This window comes from Lates calcarifer, linkage group LG7_2, assembly GCF_001640805.2.
Source record: "Lates calcarifer isolate ASB-BC8 linkage group LG7_2, TLL_Latcal_v3, whole genome shotgun sequence".
In the NCBI taxonomy this organism is placed as follows: domain Eukaryota; kingdom Metazoa; phylum Chordata; class Actinopteri; family Centropomidae; genus Lates; species Lates calcarifer.
In genome coordinates, this window is record NC_066854.1 from 7,419,493 (window position 1) to 7,442,090 (window position 22,598).

Below are 22,598 nucleotides of genomic sequence, written 5' to 3' on the forward strand. Positions count from 1 at the left end.
TAAGCTGTTTTCAGCTGCGACTGTGATCCCATGACAAGATGGTCTCTAGTTTATCCACTGGATAGGTGGATATACACCTACTGTCACCACACTACATCAATAAGGTTATCCTTTATTTTGATAATGTATTTACTTTATTGCTTCAAAGGTATCCTCAGTCTCACAAAGCTTGTTGACTTTTCCCTTATCTTAAATTTGAGTGTATTAAACGAATGATACTGGAACCCTCAGACGCCTGTAACTCAATTCTTTATCTCCGTCTTTAAAGTAAAATGAATTCATCTGGGATTTCGCCCACGCTGACGTGTTCCACCTCAGCTTGTAGCGTATTTTTGCAGTATTATTCAGATATTTTCACAGGTTAAGTGAAACCTATGTCACTTGTTTTTCTCTTTCCTTTTTGAAGTCAGATTAAGTTTAAGGGAGTTCATGTTCCTTCACCAGTCAGAAAACAGCTTAACTGAGCCACAACTGGGAGAAAGAAAAAGGAAAATGTTATCTTGCATGATTTATTTTACCCCAAGTCTTTTGACAAGCTGTTCAACATGAGTGAGTTCAGTCTTTTTCTGTTGTTCTGGCAGGCTGTCTATGATCTGCTGACAGAATTTCTGAGGAAAAGTTGTTTTACTGGAAAAAGCTCAGTCAGTTTGATACATGTTCAGTACAGCGGGATGTTGTTGTGCCTCAGCTCCTCAGTAATTGCATCTGAGAGAGGGAGTGCTGCTGCCAATGGCCTTCCTCCTAGAGAAGTATTTTCTTCAGATATAGACAATAAAAAAATATAACAATTAAATTAAGCAAAACATGGGGAAAAAGTATTTGAAAATGATTTGAAAAACTACACTCTAAATATATGTAGCTTGACTCAAAACCTTTTTAGTGTTCATGCAGTTCATTAAAGGTTTTATTGCTTTTGCCTGTGGCCCATCATGGTTATGTTGCAACTGCAAATGCTGCAATCATACCTTGTTAGTACAAGACAGACGTCCATCAGGCTGAGATAAGATTCACTGAGCTGCGAAAAAACATAATTTCAAATCTGTGATTAAGTAACTATATGAATTTATGTCAGAATTTGCTTCACTCTACCTCATTAGAAGAGGAAATTCCCAGAGAAAATCAAGAAGTCAAGGGTCACGAGTCAGGAAGTGGTAAAAAGTCTTGCAATCATACACAATGTACTAATGCCTCAACTGCATGTGTGCACTTTACACACACACACACACTCAGCCTGCATATCGTCTCTCGAATTGCAGACTCTGCTTTGTTTCCCAGGGGCCAAATAAAACCTCAGCGTTAAGGGTCCTTCGATACAGTCGCCATTGTTCCGTCCTGACAAACCTGCAGCCCCTGTAAATGTGGTGCCATGGCGTGTAACTCAGACCAGGCGTAGCTGTACACAATTTCTGCATGCTTTATGGCTGCTTTTATTGGTGTCTGGCATCCAGGGCAGTGGGTCACAGATATACAGTGGTAGGCATTGTGAAACCCTTCCAGCCTGTGTCTATCCTGTTGTATAACTGCAAGGTTTTCAAAATGATAATGCTTGTGCAGTTTAACTGCATCACGTTAAACGAGTTGTGGGTACTGAAGTCCTTAAATTTCAGTTACCACTCTTTAACAGTGTGTGCGATTGATGTCTGCTTGTTTTGGGATTGGTTAAAAAGATCATCCGACAAGCCGAAGGTCTCAGGTTCACTGCGTCTGTCCAACAGTGATGTCTCCTGATGTACGATCAGTAGAAACGATACCTAACACCTACCTGCTCATTCATGGTAAACCACCCTGGGTGCTAGCCATATGTCTATGGTGACATGGCTATTCAACCACCCTACAACCACCCTACTTACATATGTATGATTACTGTATCTTACAGAAATGGTTACTACCTATGAATACAAACATACTCTAGAAGAGCTACTCTACTCTAAAAGCTGTAATCCTTTGATTTTTGTTTATATTCATGCAATTAATGAAAAGCCAAGCCAGATGTTTTACAATTTAACAAGGGATTTAACAAGGGATTTAATGAGTGAAACTGAGTGAGATTTTCTTTTCTGCCCCACATTTCCACGGTGTGAATGTTTGACAACATAAGACCATCTATTTGATTACAGTCTGCCAACTATCAGACCAGAAAGGTGAATGAAATTCAAGATTTGGAGGATGATTCTAATTTTCTGCGCACTTAGTCCAGACACGTTAATCTGCTTTCTCAAAATTCAGGTCAAACACAACAGAAGAAATTAGTTGTCTTCGTGTCTTGCTTGAACCATTTGAAAGAGGAGGTCCTGATGTGGTCACCATCAGACCTCTAACTCCTTACCTCCTTCCTATACTCTACTTTCCATGCCCTAAATAGGTAAACATTCCTGTGGCTTAACCCCCTTCCTCTTCAACCTGTGTGAAAAACATACCCTGTAAAAGAGGAGTCATTTAAATGTAACCTCTGGCCTTATGTCCACACTGTACAGGCCTCCCCTGAGGCTTGTGGTAGGCCAGATATTTGGTGCTGATAATCTTTCCTGGAGATTTTATGGGAATGTTTTGAGGGGCAATTCCCTACATGAGTGTTTTAACCACAGTGGGTAGACCTGTGAGGTGCTTTCAGAGATTTGTGGGGCTTCACTGGAAATTTAATGTCATTTATCCAAATCTCAGTCAATGTCGGTTTGTGATGTTTTTCTTTCCTTGACGATTTCCAATTGACATTTCCTGATCGGGAGGTAAACTGGTGCTCACTGAGAGTCATGGCCTTGAAACATCCAGTTACATTATGAAACACAACACTTAAATGAAATCCATGCTGTGAACAAGCAGTTTGTTCAGCAAGGTTGGTCTGTTGTGTAAACAGACCAACTGGTGTACAGCTGTTAAATTACTTTGACAAATGCAAGTCAAAGTGGCTATAGATATTTCTTTGCCATGTTTAAAGGCAAACAAAGTATGTGTCACCTAAGCTGTCTTTACAAGGCTTTCAATAACAACTGTGATGAATGGAGCAATTGGACCATTTTACATTGTCTCATGTCTTTTCAGAGCTTTCTGCTCCCTATGCTGTTCTGTGGAAATTCATGCTAACCATGGACGGACTAAGACAGGACAGGCCCATGGGCCAAAGAATGAAAAAGACTCCCTCACTTGTGCTACATATTGAGACAAGCTGTACAGTTTAGTGGTAATTTTTGTCTCTTTGAAGACATTTTGCATCTCTAGGTGTATCTTATAGTGGTTGTTTTGCATCTCTCCGTTGTTGATGTAAGTCTCTTTGTGTTGTTTTGCATCTCTTGGTTGTTGTTTTGCATTTGTTTGTAGTTGTTCTGAGTCTGTTTGTGGTTGTTTCACATTTCTTTTTGTCCGTTTTGTGTCTGAAATATTTTGCAGGTGAAGACTAGGGACCCCCTAGGCCTCTGCCCTGAAAGCCTGTTCAGTGATCCATTCACAACGCTAACAACTATAGGCAAAATAGTGCAAATCAGTTGAGTAGATCTGCCTTACACCACTTCTAGAGAACAACAATTAACATTTTTAATCGTATTTGTTATTATTATCTTTTTACCTTTGGACAGAGGCAAGCTAGTTGTTTTCCCCTGCTTCCAGTCTTTATGCTAAGCTAACAATCTGCTGGCTTTAGCTGCATAGTTATTGTGCAGACATGAGAGTGGCACCAATCTTCTCATCTATGTCTCAGCAAGAGAGCGAATACTTCCCATAGGCTGAGCTATTCATTTAATAATTTAGCCAACACACTCTCCAACATCACTGGAACAAAAGGAGAGGAAAGAATACAGAGCAGAGCATCATACCATGCTTAAACCAACTTCCGAAACTAAACCAAACAAAATACACCAAGAATGTGATTTATAAAAACAGTCTGACAGTCCAGCTCCTGTCTGCACCCTGAATTCAACACTTTTAATCCACCTTGTTGCTCTAGATTTTGGTAATTGCATAAGTATCATAATCAAGAAACCAGTTGCCTGTAAACATCACAATATATTGTTAACAATAATTGCTAATTAAGGAGCCTACACATAGTTTTAAGAGCTTGTACTGACTGACATGTACTAAATAAGTCTGAATTCAAGGAAGGACAGCATTTTCAAGTCAAGACAAGTTGCTTCCTGGGATGGCCAATTAAGCATTAGGACTTAAAGTCTGACATGAGTTCCACTTTTTCTAGGCAGTATAAAGCTATTCTAATCACAAATCGCAGTCACACAGATAATTTGGTTAAGTGGAACTAAATAGATAAAAATCACTGAAAAAGAATGATCTACTTTTTTCATGATGTGATTCTCAAAAAAGACTCGGCCTGTCCTCATACTGAACTTACCTCTGTTTGTGTGGATGTGGATTCTCACTAAGCCTTCAATGTAGCGCCTTAATGAGGTGGATTAATTAAGACCCTGTTCGTCCGGATTATTTTACAGAAAAGTGAGTACGACCATGCGTTTCCCTCGCCCATCTAGCCTTTGCCTGTGATGAACTTCGCTCTTGGCCAAATCTAGGCAAGCTAAACAAACCCAGATTCCTGTTGCTCACTGAGCTTGAAGCCAGGGGATAAAAGATCACATCATGGGACTTTTATAAATAGGGCGTTGGACTAATGACTTTTTATTTATGTTTTACATGTAAAATTGACCCTCAGGCAATATGAATGATGGTCTTTATGTTTACACCAATTGATGTTAACATTTTGGTCTTCCAGCGTGACAACAAGGAACTTAAATTTTACATTTATCATACATTTTATCTTACAGGATATCATATAAAATATTGAGTCCACAGTGAAACTTGTGTCAAGAAAATAACTTTTGCGTGCTGTATAGACTCATGTGGTGATCAGATGCAAGAGGAGCATAAAAGTAAGTGTGGAGACCAAGCCTCTAGCAAGCAACTCAGCTGTACAGTGATTAAAACATCTAATCTGGTTGAGGCTCCCAGACTTTCACACTCTAGGCTGAGGTTGCCCCAGGGAGGAATGCGACACTGGATTACCTCAAAACATCAAATTATAGGCCCCCCTTCCGCTACCACTGACAGCAAATAGTAAGACTCCTGTTTTTCATCCCTGTGGAGAATCAAAGACATGAAGAAAACTCTGCGGGGGCCGCACTTTGAAGGCAAGTTAATGAATGAACTGGATGGTAGCTGCTATTTTAAGCCCACAAAAATAATAATTTGATTAATTATCAGTGACTAGTAGCCCACATATCGCCATTGTTGTGCACATGAGAAAGTCGTGGGGTACCTACAATGTAATTATATCATTACAGGCCATCGCTTCCATTATAACCTGATTTGATTATTTCATTACTGTGTTCTTTGCTGACTTGACAGCTTTCACTGGCGAGGTTTTGCATTCCGTAGACGGCCATTGCATGCGCTTGGACGCTGAGAGACATAATTGAGGTTAAGCACATCGGTCAAGGGGCTCTAAGGGCCACGCTGCTCCACTGGGGATTTGTCGAGGGGCCCCTTGACTCTCTGACTGGCCAGATTACAGGCAAACACGGCAGAGAAAGGAAGCCTGAACGAACACCTGAAAACTGTTCAGATCGGGACATTTGGAAATAACTTACCATGTTGTGTTGGTATGCCAGAACAGTGATGCATCTCCAGCAAGAAACTGAACAGCCATAGCTTTCACTGAGGACACCAAGGTCATATCCTTTGTACTGTGAGGAGTTTCATTCTACAGTTACACACAAATTACACAAGGTGGAGTGTGTCATGATTCTGTCATTTATTACTGTCAAATTATATTCCTGGCACTGTAGGGAAGGCTTTAAAAGAACATTTAGACCACTGCGTAGGGAAATGTGTACAGTGTGTATTTTGCCTTCTTTCTTATTGTTTATTGTACCTGTAGTGTGCCTGGACATACTGTAAAAGCTAGTTAGGATTCTCCTCTATAAAAGCTGTTTTGCAGTTTTTGTTAGTTGGACACCAGATTTTCTGTTGGGGAAACTCAACCTTACCCTACTTAATCCATTAATACAGAGAACCGCAGCTTCACTGTAGTCAACCCAAAGAACATGGGCGGTTGGTGTTGAACTGGGGGACTCGGGGGGGACCCTGAACTTTATTAACACCCTGACTACAGCCCTGACTAAGATGCAGCTGATTGTTGCCAATGAATACTAACAGTGATTTGGTCATCTGTTATTCTGTATAGATACTGCAAGAATAAGTATGACCATTAAGCAGATAATCCATCAGCTGAGATAAGAATGAGCACAGAGATACTGTAACATAAGCATGGGTAAGACGATGATGAAAGCCATCTACAGCAGATAGCATCTTGTGACACACCTCCAATGAAGCAACCACATACTATTTCCATAATGGGAAGATGACACAAAACGGTACTGCCTGATACACAACTCTTTAGCTCACCCAGCCTCCTGCAGCTTTCTATGAACCTGTACAAAGACATGGTTCATAAACAAAATGCAGCAGTCAAGTTGTCCCTTCGACATACAGTGGAACTACAAGGATCCTGGCGACTGTTCAGTGCTGCTGGGGGAAAACTGGGCCCATGTTACTGGTTTCAGTTATTCTGTTTAATTCTACTGCCAACAACCCCTCAAAAGGGTCAGACTGCTCAACATGGGCCAAAGTCCCGCCACACGGTGATGACAGAAAACTACTTTTGCCAAATCCGAGTAGCTGCCTCAGCACTGTGGTCGGATCACAAGAAAGGGTTGGAAACATCCGTGGTCAACTTTGGCAGGCACTACAAAGTCCATGCAGCTAAATAGGGACCACAAATAAAACACACGTGGTGTAACATAAATGACATCACACTATAGTAGCACAGAGCGGTGAACTAGTCTTTAGGTAAATAAATGACTTACTGTATTCATATATTGGGTATATATATATAGTACTATATATGCTGTATAGTGTAGCAACCATGTTGTGCAACAATGGCTTGTAGCTGCAAGCAGAGTTTACTGATTATTAGATTTACACCATCGGGTGGAACATTCAGTGTTTGTTTGTTTATTTTAATCTTTATTTGGAGTTAATTTTTAACATAGTCCACAGAATGTGTGGCCAAGACTGAACCAAATGACTTACAGATGATCTGAGCATAGGGCAAAATGTTCAACAATAACAGACACAATAAGCTGAGTTTTTAAAATATAACTTGGCCACAACATTGCTTTTTTCTCTAAAACAAAGGTTTATTTCAAGACCCAGTCGGCTTCGGGACATAGTCATAGCTGTGTGTGTTGCTGGTGCTTGGGACTAGATGATCCTAAGGCTGTGCTTATATTTGTGGACAGAAAGCTGCTGTTTTTAAATAAATGATTTACTGGTACAAGATTAACAGAGATATGAAAGGATTGAGTCGTTTCTTCTTTAAAAAGTTTTGTAGTCTCGCTTTAAGATATGTCACGCTAAGGAACTTTTTGTACCCATCATGCAATTCTCCATCATGGTGACATGGTTAAGAAGACGCTCTCTGATCCATTTTTTAAGGTATCTCGACCTCTCTGCAGCCTAAAACCTAATTTTCAGAACATTTCATGCCAAAACAATGAGTTAGCATACTGATGCTTATTAATGTAAGTGTCTAGGTTTTAAAGGCTTTCCATGTTTGCATTTCTGAAGGGGTCAGTTCATACAGTATGTTTCTGTCTGACTGTTGAACTCATGAATATCTGACATTCTTGCATGTTTGGTCAAAGAGTGCACCTTTGACTAAACTAGTTTATTTTTTGCATCTATTAACTCTGTGCCCAGGACATGATAAAAGATTCTGACTTGGGAAAACATGAAATAGATAATAAATAACATAAATGTACTGAAGGGAGTTTTGGACCGGTGAGAGTAGTCAAACATAAAACTTTATAAAACTATTCTCATGCTTTTATTTTTACACAACTGTATCACATTACTATTGCTCGGTCTCCTGACATTTTGCTGTGTCATGCAGTTGTGGGGGTTATGGCCAGAGAGCACACGGAAGTCATGTGACCACAACAATAGCAGACGGCAGAGGAAAGCAGAAGCGGGCAAGAAAACTTGATTAACATGTCAAGGTTTTTACAGAGAACCATTCATTACAGGTTATCACGACGTGTGGTGAGCGGTGAGAAATGCACAGCATGTCTTTGTTTTGAGAATGACTCAGCTCTTTGCGATTGCCATGCTCTGTTACCTGAAAATAACAATGCATGCTTCAGACTACTAGAAATTGATTTTAAAAGACAAACTAGCTTCACCTCAGCTTGTATCTATGTTTGGATGAAATCTTTCATTTGGACCATTATTCATCCACTTGTATATATTATATTGTTAAATGATATTACATTGTATCATATTACACCGGTTGCAGACTCCAGGTATTTTGTCACCACGTGCCAGTTACTTGCGTTGCAACTGCTTATATTTCTGTCACAATTCTTATTTCATTTTTACTCTGCATAGAAAGAAGAAACACACTCACACACAGACTGCCATGCATATACAAATATTGTGCACCTACCTGTGGTAAGACGACACTGCTCCCTTTGTACTCCTCTCAGGTGTTGAACCATAGAAGTGAGTGAGCACAAGAAGGATGACTTCTAGAAGAGGGAGGAGCAGATGGATTTCATTCAGGTGAGATTGGGGCAGGTTTATGGCTCTGTGCCACACTGCGCCTGTTAATAAAATAAATCTAGACAGGCTGTCAATATGGAAGCAGGATGGCTCTTGCTAAAAATTAAATGAAATTAATCTGCTAGAACTGATCATACTGTATAAATTTAGCTTAAATTTCCAGCAACAGGCTGCACCAAAAGCTTCTTCATCAACGGTTTTTATAATCCAGGTAAACATGAGGTTCTACTTGAATTTGATTTAACATGTGAAAATTATTATTATCTGTATATGGATCCACAGAATGTCCACATACTTAATACTGCTGACACTTTGAGCATACTAAACAAATTCTGTTATATGTATGACATATTGACCTTTGTGCATTTTTGCTGCTTCACCTAGGGCAGCAGAAGTGCAAGTCATCATTAGATAACAACCACTGAATACTTGGGAGGGGACGAGACAGACAGGGAGCCTGTGTGGGAGTATGACTTTGTATGAATGGAAGATGGATATTAAATAACACTGACGTCATACTTAAACAGAAGCCAGGGGAGGTGTTTGGGTGGAAGAGCAGTGAGGTTGAAAGCCCTGTGCTCCTGCTAGCTTTAAGGTGGCTCTGCATGTAGCATTTTGCAGCTAAATGATGGCAGGGTGGCTCTAAAATTGGGATCTCATATATTTGAGACTATCTTGTGTGTTTTGTGACCTAAAAAACTTCATTTGAGTTTTCAGGTGACCTCCAAGGTGAAGGGTTGGATCTTAAGAAGAAGAAAAGCCATGACCTGGATGACTGAGAATCTTCACAGACATCTTACTGACGTTTAATTTTGGGTTGAAGTATTCCTAATATTACACTTTATGCTGTTGGACTAAAGTTAAAATTCTCTTTTTATCTTGTCATGCCACAGCCTTCCAACAGGAAATGAAGCTGAAACCACAACTCACAGGCTTGAGATGTACTATTCACTTTTTTTAATTTATTTTTTTTATTTCTTTCTAGTCAGTACAGCACACTCCACCCTAAAAGTTCCTGGTCCATCAGAAAGTACTGTATTAGGACGCCCAGGTGACCAAGGGGTTAAACTGCATACTGTGAACTGTCATCTTTCTATCTGATTAACTGCCAAGAAATTTTATTAATTCAAATTTCTATTTAAAGACATTAAATAGAAACTAAATGGAACCTACAGCTCTGGCTCGATTCCACATCAAAAACGTGTCCTTTGTCTCTTCTCAGTGCACATGGCTCACTTGTCAAAGCAGTGATGTAAATAAAGCTTAATTGCAGCATGTGTTTGGCCGTGGCTGTTGGTACATCTTCCAACTGCTGCTGACAGAAGAAAAACATGATGGATCATGCTGGCTTTACCTGTCTGAGAGGAATGTCAATAACACAGAACAACATGTCACATACACCATGATCTTTGCAGAGAAATTCTGAACATACTGAACCTTAATTGTCAGCTCATAATTAGATTTCTGCTTTCATTTTTATCTCCCAGTGTTGCAATGACTGTTTCCTCTTTCCCGTCATTCCATTGTGTTTACTATTTTGAATTTAGTTTCCTTTTTCTCAACTGTCTCTGACTTATCACTGTTTGTTTTACCCTCACTGGCCGTCTGGTCACGCTTCACAGATTAGGTTGGTTGGTTGTTCCATCACATAGCAGCAGCATGTGTCATCCTGTCCACAAAAGGGTTTGAGAAGTCACTTTAAAACTAATGAGGAGAAGAAGAGAAAGTTTTCTTATATTGCTGGTGGAATCTCTCTTTTATGAGTTTACTGTTGAGTATAGTGGCTAAAGAATCAATGTAGGCCACTCTACCTCAGTGGATAGGCCCCTGACCCTTACTTCTTTCCACTAGAAAACATACACGCTGATGTTAAAAGTTACTTAGTGACCAAAAGAACAAGGAAAGAAAAGTGACAAGGAACAGCAACTGGCCAATCCAGTTTCAGTTCAATGTTAATGATAATGAGGATGCCTAATCTGCCTTCTCTTGCTTATCTGATTATCTGATTAGATTAAAAGATTGAGAACTAGAGATGTGCAGTGGGTGGGTTGAGGGTGGATGAGGAAAAAGGACAAAGACTAGACCATAACATGTTGATAACATGAGAAATTCCTATTGAATGGAGGAAGCACCACTGTAACTGTATGCTATGGCTCAACAAACCCTTTAAAATTTAAGTATATTTCACATGTATTTACTTCACTACCCAATTGATATGGCTGATACTGTTGCAACTACATCATTGTCAAAATGGCAACATTTTACTTTGTCAGCGAAATTCAGATATTACTCTGCCAATCGTACATGCAATCATCTCTCAGATACTGTAGGTCATCCTGCCGTGGAAAGCAAAAAACTAGTACCTGCAGGCCTCAGAGAGGGTCAGGACCTCAGAGCAATTACTTGTAATCGTCATGAGGACTGTCCAGCAACATTTAAGGAAATCATGGCTCAAAACAGTGTCAGAGGAGGGGGAGAGGCAGGGTTAGAACGCGTAAGGAGTGAAGAGAAGTCCAGAATAAAATTAAGATATGCACATTAGCCTGTGTGGCTGGTTCTCCAACATTTATTGGTTTGTCATCTCTGACTATTGTACAGCTTTTCAGTGTCAACACACATAAGCTGCCATATAAACACGTTTGCAACACTTCTGTGTGACAAAGAGCAGCGAGTGTAATGCCAGAAGCATAGAAACTTGTACTTCAAGTGCTTCCAGTGCTGCAATTTATCACTGGTATTATTCTGTAAGCTAGGAAAAAGTTTCCTGAATTAGAGGTCCTCCTGGCAGGACAAGCAGTCCTCAAACATATAAATCAGCTTGACTGATGAAAGAAAGAGCTGGAGATCTACCTGTCTGTCAGCCAGTGCTGCCTAAAGCCTTTGGGCCTCTTGAGTTGGAGCGCGATGTGGAGCTGCGTGTGTGTGTTCGCATGCTGCACACTGTGTACGTGATTGTAAAACCCCAATTAGGCCTGTATCTGTTTCACCTCAGTGGTTTTCTGGGGGAGCCAGAGAGAGAGGGAGATGCTGACTGATAGAAGCCAAAGTAGTCTGTCATTAAGAGTGCAGGGCCCCATCAAAACAAGACCAACATGCTCTAATAACCAGCTTTTTACTGTGCTCTGTCTCCGTCCTTCACTCTGTATCTCTCTCTGGTTAGCCTGTTCTTTCTTCTGCCTTAATTCACTTGCTATTGTGAATTTTATTTTGAAGATGTCCTCCACTGCTGCTATTCAAATGGGTGTTGTATAAGTTTAAAGAGGCAATACACAACTTTTTTGTTTTACTTATTACTCATTATGACGTAAATGTTGATTGAGCAACGTAAGCCTGAATTTTTGCCCAAAAATGGAGGCTTGATTTACGGCACAAAGGAAGTGTGCCTGCCACTGTGTAACCAAAACAGAGAGACAAAACTTTGGTTTTCCCCAGTAGCTAGCAGTACTTTTCCCCAGGTAGCGGAAATGACAGACAGTGGAACAATCTGAGTAACTTTGGAAACTCTACTGAGCAAAAGAAAAAGAGCTCCATTGTCAGTCAGTTGGTATTATTCCTACTAGATCATTAGGAAACAAAACCTGCCTACCTATTAATACAACCGGGCGTCTCTATCACAGCACTGAGATCAGGGTTTCTAGCTCATAATGGGATTGTTATGGTTGTTTCTCACTTTAGACAATAGCCAGGCTGATAGAGGCAGTGTTGCTAACGCTACCGCTGGCAGTCCAGAAACAAACAGATGAGTCATTGTCCGTTGGATAATCTAATAAATAACACTGACCTTTGTGATAGCGGTGCCAACATTTCTACCATTTGGAAATGTTTTTCTATTTGTGTATGATATGTTTTTTTTTCAAGCTTTTTCAGACACATCCAATGGATTTGATTTGACTGACTTCAGTATTGCACTCAGATCCCTCCAAAAGAAGACTGTCCCCTCCTCCTGCTGTTAATGTTCAACCACATCAAATGACCTCTGCTCTGAGTTGGTATCTTGTATAGTCTGGTTACATTGTGTCAACATTAAATTATTTGGGACTTTCCCAGACACTGAACCAGAGGTTAGACTTTTGTGCAACACAGACAGAAGTCCTCGAGGAAGGTATTTCCTCAACTTGCCCAAAGAGGCTAATTTTTCACATGAGGACAGTTTCTTGCAAAATGGCTGCAGCTGGAATAACCTGTTAGCTCTGCAATAGACAAGTGCTCTAATCTGTCTATGCTGTGATATTTGAGGCTGTAATTTGTGGCTGTGTTGGACTGTCTCATTTAACAGCTGTTATTTTGCACACCCATTGTGTGTTTCCATGGATTTTCAGTTTTTTCAGGCAATTAAATCTTGTTATTTACACCACTGGAGATGCATACTTCTGTGCCAGACATCATACTTAGGATGCCAAATCAGAAAATTAACAAATTACTCAGTATTTAAGGTCCTTAAAACAGTACCAGTATTAAAGTGTGTGTATGTGTTTCCTTTTGTCTGGGTATTAAGGGTCACAGAAGTGGAATGAGGATGGATAGATAGTGATGCAGAGACCTATTTGACACCGAGTTGTGGCTGCAGAGGCAGAGGGAAGGGAAAAATAAAACTGGGTTGGTCAATAAAAAGGCAAAGTGGAGGCAAGAAGAGAGGAAAACATGGCAATTAGTGTGCGGTTTAAATAATTTGCTTCATGCAGTGGATATAAAAGCCTTCACTATCAAATATGCTGCTTAAAATCATGTCTATCCCAAACAAAGCAATGTCAAGCCTCGCCACACCACAACTGAGCATCTGCCAGACTACATTTTGTTCCTGTTTAGCGTTATTTTTGCTGCTTACTGTTTTCAGATGAAATAGAAGTCAGATTTGCTGTCGCTGCTTTCAGAGAGATAATAGCAAACACGTGGGGCTCTGGATAATCAGTAACACATAACGTGTGTCATCCTGTTTTGATCGTGTGCAGTGTGCTGCCTTTGTATAATAAATAACTTCCAAAATCTTTCAAAATCTGCCCAGTGGTGAAACGATAACTCATCTGACACTTCAACATACGGAACAAATTATCAACAAACTCCTTCCCTAAGCCTGTTTGTATAATCATGAAAATACAATCAGGGATGAGATACGTCATTCCTCTAAAATTCATAAAATTTAATTAGTGCCATTGATGATGTCACATATGATGAATGGACAAAAACTGATCTATAATCTTCTCGCCAATTTCACTGGCGCCTACAAACTAGTTTAATTTTCCATCATTGGGTCAAATTAATGTTTTAAAAAAGTGGTGGATAAGAAGAAGAGACGCTTAGAAACAAATTCAGAGTGGACGAACGATGATAATCCCTACACAAAACACGTGCGTCTGTGCTGAACTGTCAGCTGTAATTACTGTATTATTGAAGTGAGATAGAGTCATTTTTGGTGTAATTATACCCACACCCTTTTCCCCTTCTGACAGGAGGGAAATGCATTCCAGCCATCTTTGCTCCAAGCATTTACTACGGGCTGACATACTGTCACATTTCTCTTTATCTGATGGTGTAGTCTAACACTGTCATCCTCAGTGCGGAGCAAAACAAGAACCTGAGGGCCTACAGGTGCTTTCTTAAGTTACAGCTTAGTCCAACACACACAACTGCAAGCATACAAACACATACAAATCTAATGACAGAACGGACAAGCTATGGACAAAATGTTCTCACACATCACAATTTTAAATGCCCCATGAGACATCTCGCGTTTAGCTAGCACTATTGTTGCCAAAACTCATTATTCTAGCAGCCAGAAGTTGCAACATGGATAAAGTATAGTGAGAGTATTTATACAGTACATTGCATTTCTGTATATCTTCAACACATGCAGTAAGCTAGCACAGGTTAGTTTTTATTATTATTAATAAACACTAACTATTATTAATAAACACTATTATTTATTAGTCAGAAAACTAGCTTGTATGCTATGCTAAATTTCTGTAGCTAGGTATTACATGAATTTGTGTACAATAATATTTTTTTCTGTGATTCATGACAACAACATACTGAGGTGGCCCTAATTTTGTTGTGCATGATTTTCAGGTTATTTACCGCCAACGTTAGCCATTCAAGGTGTGTTTGCTGCCCCTGTTGGTTGCGGTTAAATAAGTCCCGCATATTATGCAACATCTATGTATCTATCTTCTCATCACACTCTTGGCAAGAAAGCAAATAAGTGTGTTTTCCAAAATGTTGAATTATTCCTTTAAAGTTTATAATTTTAACATTGTCTGATCTCTTTAATATTTGGACTAATTCAATGATGATGAAAAGAGCAGTGAGTGAGTGTCACATCATCAGCTTCCTATTCATGTTTACCTCTGTTAAAACAAAAACGCTCATGAATGCACACCTGTTAACTGGCTCAGAGGTCATTTTCTCATGGTGAAATATTTACAAGACATCATCTGAAGAAACAAGACCTGAGATTCTTTTATTACACCCTCTGCCTTTCAACAACCACTTATTTAATAGAGTAGGTGGAGGAGAGGAATCTGACAGCGCACGGGGTTCAGAGCCTTGTCTCGTAATGACACATAGGGATTCCTGAGCAGTAAACAAAAGGGCTGTGATCAACAACTGCGGTCCTGCTGCCAGAACACGACTCCAGTGTGTTAACATTCTTCTGGAAAAATCTGCGGATTATAAGGAGAGCCGAGAAGAGAGGGGTGGGTGGTGGTGTCATGGAATGAGGCATGTGTTTATGGTTTCTTGGCAAAGGCGAAGCTGACTTTTTAGACCGTATGTGGGACATTTTTGATCCCTTGCATGTTTTAGTGACTTTGTACTGCAAAAGAGCAGAAGAAGAAAAATAGGATTTGTGACCCACAATGTAATCACAGCATGTCAAGGCAACAAACAGTCAGAAGAAACATTTCTGAAGGCTGAAGGGAGGGTCCACTCCTCTGGTCCAAATCTAGGCTTATAACCTCACTATTCTCTGCTGGGACCTCATTTATAAAAGCCTCTGTGTGGTTTCTGTCCTTTTGGCCTAATCCAAGCCAGAGTTGTGATTCATGAAAAGCCCAAGTGTTTCATTTCAAAAAGGGCTACGTAATAAAATAGTAACCTCCTGCACACTGTCTGCATTATAAATCTTTTTGTTGCTGGAGCAACACCTCACTGCACAGATGCACATCAGACATCAAGGAAGCAATATAGAGGATGAGTGAGTCAGGCTGAAAACACCTCATCATCATTATCTTAAGAATGCACTGAAAACACCTGAGCAAATGCACCAACACGTAAAGATCAAAAACCAGCGGGCACTGAATCACTGAATGTGTAGGAAAGAATTAATTGTTGCAGGAGGAGGTATAGAAATGTAACATATTATGGCAATTAAAAGGACACCCAAAGGTAATCAAACTTTATCACACAGTAGTAGTAATGACCCATTAAGACCCACTGCAGAAATGAATTATAATGTATAGATCCAGCTGCTGAAACTTAAAGGAATAATGTGAAGTTTTTGACCACTACTCTTGCCACTGAGCAAAGTTTTAACAAGTGGGTCACTGTTTTTTTGTCTAACAAACACACCAGTTTCATGCTATTTCACTGGAGGTAGCATGGTAAGAAATGTAGCAATGTGCTGGCGAGAGCAAGAATAAAAAAAGACTACTAGCTAGCTACATGGATGTAAACAATGCAGGCCTACAGTATGCAGATAACTACACAAAACTACAAAAACACAGACAACTAGAAGTATCATTCTCTCTTTTTCTCTCTCAGACACACACACACACACACACAGACTTTTACAAACTTTGACAGACAGGCACATCCGCACTGAGTTAGTGCTCTGGCCTGCAGGTCGTTGCAGCTTGGTTAGATTTACAGTCACCCCTCACGTCTGCTCCAGGCTTTTCATTACCTTCCACTTGTGATGAATTGCCCCCAGACACAATAGGCACCCGCTGTCCTCTGACGCCTCGCCAAAGTGATGGCACTCTTCAAGGCCAGGAAAACTGGAACTTCTGGGGGTGCAGAGTTCAGCACGCAAGCCTTTATTTGGCAGCCTGTTGATCAAACAAATGTTTCTCAGATTTCTCTCAGATTCCCTGTGATGCTGTGGCCACAAATCTATCAAACAACACTGAGAAGTGTCCCCATGCAGCTACTTTGTCTTGTTTTTCTTGATAACAACCAGCACTGATTGCCTTTCCTGAAAGGAATTCCCTCAAAATAAAGCCATGCATCAAGAGAATGAACTTGATTCCTAAGAGGTCAGATGAGTTTTCCTCTAAACTCTTAAGCCAGTAATCGGGTGATATTCTAGGTTCATAGTCTAGAAAGGACTTGACCTTGTATGACATCCCACTCCTCCCGGTTTCTATTAAAAAATCTTGTTTTTTTTCTCTTCCTGAACCTAAGGGCCTCTTTCCTATCTGAGCTCGTAATAGCCGGCCGAATGGCATTCCTCGACATTAGCACATCATAAAAGCAAAAACGGCTTTCTCGTGAATCTGTGGCTCCCTTGTGCTCGGTGGTGTTAGCACTTGAGCCAAAATATTAAAAGCTTCTAATTACAGAAATCATATTGCGATTGGAGGTTTCACAGTTTTAAAATGGCGGAAGTCTTAAGTGGGAACTTTGTGTCACCCCATAAATATCATTTGTAGAGTCAAGGTAGGTTTAATTATGTACATTTACACATGATTTTCCTCATGTAGTGACTGAAACAAGTTACTTTGTCTGTTTGTGGCAGCCAGTGACTTTGTGGTATGTTGCCCTCGGAGACAAATAGAAAGGAAATAGGGATGGAGGGAGAGTGAAAAAATGACAAAATGTGTGGATGTAAGGGGATCTGTCTGGAATGCCGTGTGAGAGAATGCATGACCGAAAACCGCAGAGGTAAAACTCTGCCCTTCGTCTCGCCTGGCCCGCTATCAAAAAACATGAGCTTAGGAGACAGAGAGCCAGACAGTGGTAGGAGATAGTGCATGTGTGCCCCACAAAAATGCTCCTCAACCCGGGCAAGGAAAACATCTAGAGACGCCTCAGGTTATCAGCAATTAGAATATATGGTGTAATTATCTGATAGAGAAGAATTTAGCCCAGTGGAATATGAGCCCTTGAAAAATACAATACCATGAATACACCTGAAGGCAGAACTCCAACATAATATCAAGGCATCAAGTGTGTTTTCTGATTTTCCAGGTATTGTGAAGTTTAGTCAACTTCAACAAAGGTTAGAGAAAGATCATGGTCAATGCTGATGCTTGATAGGACACGAGAAAGAGGTCTTCTATATTAAACGATAAAACATGTTGTTTGCTCCACTAGAATGACACATCAAGTCATTTTCTGATTTGAAACACAATGGTTAAGGTTTGGTTAGGGTTTAGGCACAAAAACACTTAGGGAAGGAGGGTTAGGGAAGGATTGTAGTTTTGGTTAGAGAACAGTCATGGTTATGGTTAGAAGAAATCAGTGTTGACTGTCAGACGCTCCAATCCTTTGATGGCCTGTCCAACCATCCCATCTTCATCCTACTGCTGACTTTGTGGCTCCATAAATATGTCACACTATTTTCTCACTCGTCAAACATCGTACAGCCGGTATACTCCATTGGAACACCTTGTCAGTTGGTGGAGCAGCTTCCTTTCTTTCTCCTTTTTCCAACGTAAGCACTGAGGGAGCTGCATCCCAACAATTTTGACAACAAAAATCACATCTCACACCTGGCCACCATCTTTGAGTACAGCCTTTTCCAAACACTTTTGTCCTTTGACGTGGTCGGAGGACAGATCATATTTCTTTTTTGACCGAACCCAACCCAAACAGGTCATTTTTTTAGGAGGACAAAGAATAATATATAATTATATTATATATATTATATATATATAAGAATAAATATCTTGCTTTTTGTGTCACAAATGAGCGCCAGTGTCATAGTCAGGTGATAAGAACATCATGCCTACTTCTACTTCTGCCTCTAAGTTATTATTTGTTTGGACACAAGAGGTCAGGAAAACGTGAACATAGACATTTGAACTAATGACCAGTGCTGTTATTTTTCTGATGAGAACAGTGTCAATGCTCTTCCTTTGAAATTGTCCCTAATGGCCAGTTTATACTTTCCGCAGCTACAAGGGTCCATATGATGTAAATTTTGTCATCAAAAATTGATGACGTGCCTGGCCTGTATTTTGCTCAGGCAATGACCATGGTCTTGGGTATGAAGTCAAATAAAATGTTTATCTTGAGTCCAGTTGTACTCTGTTTCTACCCCTGTGGGTTTTGTCTCTTATGTCCTGGAGCTCCTTTCCTCTGGGAGGATGTCTGACAGGAAATGGAAAAGGCCAGAATCCCTTGTGGGATACAGACAGCCACTTCCTTTACCAACCCATGCCAAGCCGTGCCAGTTTACGGTTCAACCCAGACCACCGTGAGAAAAACAGTCTTCGACATCCTCTGGGAAATGAGGACTGGGCACTGACTTCCCCTGCTGTGGTCTTTGACTCACATCTAGAGTACGTACTCGCTGTCCATGCTTGGAAATGTGATCCCACTCCCAGGTCCCAGCATTGCAAGGAGGGTGCATCAAAAAAGCCAGATCAAACGCTGTTGACTGTTTGGCAAAGGTGGATACAGCAATGTATTGAGGTCAGAGGGTGCAAAAGCTGCAAGGAGTTAGTGACGTGCAAAACAGAAAGAGGATAGGGGATGAGGATCCTGATGTTCCATGACTTTTAATTAAGATTTGATGAAAGACAAAAGTGGAAATGTCAGAGAGGAAAAAGTGCTAGAAATCTGACCAGCACGACAGAAAAGAACTGATAAAAAGGGGGAAGAAGCGGAAAGGTGATAGTGTGGAGGCGAGGGGAAACAGATGGAGAATCACAGGGGAAAAGGAGCCGGTTTGAAAACAGAGTGGTAGACGAGGAGAGCAGGAGCCGAGGAGGAAGAAGGGGAGGTTTGGCGGTGAGGGTTTCCCTGATGAAGCACAGCTGACGGTGCGAACCTACAGCGCTCTCATGACAGGCCTCACCACATCAACCCGTTGACATTATTATTCAGCCGTCCAGGGCCCAGGCCCACACACACACTCCTGACCTGCTGCATTGCGCTGCTGCGCCGCCAGCGCATGTGTGTGATCTCTGATTCAAAGGCACGCACATGAAATGCTTATTCATGCTCCTGCAATCAGGTATACACACCCACCCATCACACACACACATTGCTTTCTACACAGCCAGCTGCTATGTTCTTTGGCTGTTGGCTCGGCTTCTTTTGGACCAAAGTCACACCAGCAGCAACTGAATGATTCTGGTACCATTTTGAGCATGTGTGCGAAGGCATGTGTGTGTGTGTGTACTCGTCCACAGGCATGCTTGTTATACCTTAAGCTTGGCTTTGTGCCGCAAAAGGGAAATGTTTGCCATTATCTTGGTTGCCAGGTGTGCAGCCCTCCCATCCGCATGATCCTCTTTCCAAACTGCCACCCTCAGTGTTTTAAGTTCTGTCAAATTGAGCTGAAAACATGAACGTGAATGCAGATTTCTCATTAGACAACCACACAGTGCCCACACCCATAAATATCTTCTCCTTACACACCCTTTTCATCATGCTATGACAAATGTCTTGGCAGTGAAGTGGATCACAGAGTACATCAGTAACAGTAAAGCAAAAACTAGAGTAATGTTTGTTTTCCATAAATAAAACTCAAAACTTGCACACTCAGGATCTTCAGTGTCATAAAAAAAGCTTTATAGATTAGTTTCAGGACACGGTGTCTACCACAGGTTTGGAAGGAGGTCTATTGTCATTTCTGCCATGATTACTGCTGGTAAGGTTCAGGTTATTATGATTAGGCAACATGCATTCCATGTGTGTTACATGTAGAACACTAAAACCCACAGGGCATTCAACATAGCTGTAAAACCTGATGCCAACGTTACCCACAATGCAACACCTACAGTCAGAGAAGCAGGTGTGTTGTGTGTAAAATTTGCTTGCTTACGTTGCCAGGAGTGGATATGTACAGAGAACGAATGAAATATGTAACAGGTTGGCAAATTCATTGTATGTGAACATAATCTTAAAGAGTATCTCTATATCTGCTTCATCATTTGGCAAATTAAAGAGATTCTATATATGATTCAGATGAGCCTGTGTGTACTTCAGGTTCCTGTGATGTGTCTGGGTTTGTTCCCTCTCCCAAAAATGAGGGTGTTTACCTCAGACTCCGGGGTCAGGCCTGCACTCCAAAACAGTCTACAGCTGCACCGCAGGTGGTCGGAAACATACATCACCTGACGAGCCATGTGAACAGTCAGCCCCCCTCAGTAAACACTGCACACACACACACACACACAGAGAGAGAGATCACTCATCAGTCTTGTTATCAAAAGACAAGATGGTCAATGCGGAAGTTTTGTTTCAAGTCTGCGGGGGATTTGCCCTGTCTGGTGCTTTTATTATGGATGAAAAGTGCATATGTGTGTGTGTGTGTGTGATGATGTGTGAACCCTAGCCTGTCTGTGTAAAGAGCTCAGCAGACTGTTGTGCTGGAGGTCTGAGAGGTCTGATAGAGAGATGGATGGGTGGAGGGAAGGAGGCTGTTTTCATGTTTTGTTGGCTTAATGCAGTACAGATGAACTTATATAATAATAATAATTTATAAAATTTATTGTTACCAGTAAAAGAAGGGGCACAGTGCAACATAAACTAGAAACTGCCTCTGTGTATAACCTGTTCCATTCATTTTTTGGTCTCTATTAAAACAAAAACAACCAAAAAGTTGTTTAAATTGCTGTTAAAAAGCAAGTTTTAATTGGTCTTTTAAATACAGAGTATAATTTGAAATAACCCATTTCTCTTGAATGAGATTTACATAACTTTAGTGTCCTGTATGTGTGTGGTGTCCATGAAACAGAAAAAGTTTGGCCTTGGTTTCCATGGGTGTGAGAGGAGGAATGTTAAGCGGCTACATTTCCCACGGCTTGGAGCATACGTTTACACTCACACACACGTGTATACACACGCACGCACACACACAATCCTCTTAAGATGGCACGTGTGGTGTGAGAAAGCAGAGGTGAAAGTCTTACAGCCTCCCTGTTCCCCTTTGGGGTTTTCAGAAAAATATACAGAGTAGTTTGAAACATCCATCAGTCTACAGCCACCTACAGTGTTGCTCCAACTGCCTTCAAGACACGTATCAGTCACTCAGTGGGGAAGAAAAGACGTCCATGCTGCAAAGATCTAGCTTTGCTCAAAAAAGTGCAACCTGCTATGTGGCTCAAGATAGCAAGATTTTATAATTTTTATAATTTATAATTTTATAAATGTACTGAATGAGTCAGCAATCACGCACACACACAAACGTACATTATGAGGTCACAGTCATATCAGGTTTCCTCAGTGAAAACACTTGCCACGCCGCTGTGGGTCAGCGTGTGAAGCTAAACAATAGGAAGGGCCAAGGGTTAATGAATAAGCACACTTTGTGAGGAAGATGGCCGTCGTTTCCTTGTGCTCTTCCTCTCACTGGGCACTAATGGGAGGTAACACACGATTATGCACAGTCTCTGAACACACACCATTTGATACATTCAATGCAACGCTTCCCTCTCTTGGAGGAAGAACTCTGACGGAGTAATGTGGCAACAACCAGTCGAGCTCCTCCCTGGAAGAGCTGCACCCATCCCTGGGTGACAGAACCAGTGAGGCCTGGGTGGTTCTGGAGGGTGTGGAGCGAGGAAGCGGAAAGCTTGGAAGGGAGGGTCTCCCCCCGCTGAAGGATCCTTTTAGCTGCAGCCAGGGAGATCCTTCTGCGGTCACACACACACACACATATGGAAACACACACACTGTACACATTGCTTTTCTTCCCCGGTGACAGGGGCAGCTTCCTCTTTCACACACACACCAGGCCAATATCAATATGCTACGCCCACATTGTGTTTGATCTGCGCTAGGTCCACAAGAAGAGACGTAGATGCTGGGTA

General features: G+C 41.0%; 1 protein-coding gene and 1 long non-coding RNA gene across 4 annotated transcripts in view; one reads left to right on the forward strand and one right to left on the reverse strand.

The window, feature by feature from the left end:
* The window catches only part of LOC108872971 (sodium- and chloride-dependent GABA transporter 2), a 36,088-nt gene extending 15,173 nt beyond the window's left edge, over positions 1-20,915 (reverse strand). Inside the window, exons 1-3 of one of the 2 annotated variants that reach the window (XM_051065976.1) lie at positions 20,826-20,915; positions 16,517-16,661; positions 8,504-8,585 (exon numbers count right to left, since the gene is read on the reverse strand). The gene's annotated coding sequence lies outside the window, so the exon portion shown is untranslated. Of the gene's footprint in view, positions 1-8,503; positions 8,586-9,792; positions 9,924-16,516; positions 16,662-20,825 lie in introns of those variants that run through there. The other variant, XM_018660936.2, reaches the window with a different exon arrangement.
* On the forward strand, positions 7,960-9,896 carry LOC127139115 (uncharacterized). 2 transcript variants are annotated; one of them, XR_007809038.1, is made up of 2 exons: positions 7,960-8,107; positions 8,544-9,896. It is a non-coding gene; the product is annotated as an uncharacterized LOC127139115 (long non-coding RNA). The 2 variants fall into 2 exon arrangements; XR_007809037.1 differs by having other exon boundaries at positions 7,960-8,100.
* Positions 20,916-22,598: the final 1,683 nt, after the last annotated feature.